This window comes from Ambystoma mexicanum, chromosome 6q, assembly GCF_040938575.1.
Source record: "Ambystoma mexicanum isolate Mex_15411 chromosome 6q, UKY_AmexF1_1, whole genome shotgun sequence".
Classification (NCBI taxonomy): domain Eukaryota; kingdom Metazoa; phylum Chordata; class Amphibia; order Caudata; family Ambystomatidae; genus Ambystoma; species Ambystoma mexicanum.
Genome location: NC_090937.1, coordinates 809,266,938 through 809,268,179, shown reverse-complemented (window position 1 = coordinate 809,268,179; position 1,242 = coordinate 809,266,938).

The following is a 1,242-nucleotide window of genomic DNA, read 5'->3' as shown; positions in this document are numbered from 1 at the left end:
AGATTGCCAGGATAGCAGCATACCTGTACCTATATATGGGAGACATGCAGGATAGATGTGCTGAAAGCCAAAATCTGGCAAATAGGCAACAGATGGCATTACAGAAGGTCCAATCTGATCTGGACTCTTCTGAGCAGAGGCTGCAGAGGAGCCAGGAGTCAGAAAATGACAGCAGACTGTACATCACTAAAATGAAGGAGGATATGGATGTGCTGCAAAAGGAAAAGTCAGAACAGGATACCAGATTTCTGGCCCTGCAGAAGGAGCACCAAGACAGTTTGGACTCCTTACTGCAGAGCCAGAAAAAGCTGGAGCAACAATTAGACTTTAACAGGGCATGCACGGAGCAGGTAGCCACCCTGCAAAGTCATCTAGATAGAGTGAAGGTAGAGAGCAACAAGCTGATCTTGAAAGACCTGGATACCCAGGCAGAGTTTGATGAGGAGCGCCAGAAAGCTGGTGCCTTCCAAAGGCAAAGGGACGACCTGGCGGCACAAATGCAGGCTCTTAGTCAGGAAAGAGACGCCTTAGGCCAGGAAATCTGCCATTTAAAAAGAAAAATGGAAGAAAATCACCTGGCCCACCAGGGGCTGGGTGATCTCCAAAAAGAAAACCAGAACCTGGTAGAGCACACCAGAAGGGTGGAAGATGCTCTAGCAAGAAAGGAGCAGGCCAATAGGGACATTGCCCAGGAGGTAAACCTCCTGCAGCAAAGACTGGCCCAGTTCTCCAGGACCAACCAGGAAGCACAGAGGGAGAATGAGGCCCTCTGTCAACACAATGATAGGCTCCAGCAACAGGTAGCGATGCAGGAGAAACTGATAGAGTCGAGTAAGGCCTTAACAGAGGAACTGAAAGCACAAATGCAGGCTCTTGCATTGCAACAGGGAGCAGGGGCGGATAGAGATGAGGTCCGCTGGGAAAGAGAGATTCCTGACCATAACCGCAGGAGCCCTAACACCAGGGGCCTTCATCTCCCCCAGTCCCTGGACTCTACCAACCCCATGTCCCCTGGCGCACATGAGCACAGGGCCGCAGGGATGGCAGATCACTATCCAGCTAAGAGTATGGGGCTCATAGGCCAGTACCACTCAGGAATGGAGGGGTGGGCATCCGGGTATGGGCACCCAAGTACAGTACAGTTCAATGGGGAACCCCAGGAGAGTAGGCCCATTAAGGGCATCCTGAAAACCTCTGCCCAGTTAGGTCAGTGGAGGGGGTACCCATCAAATCCTGGCAGCA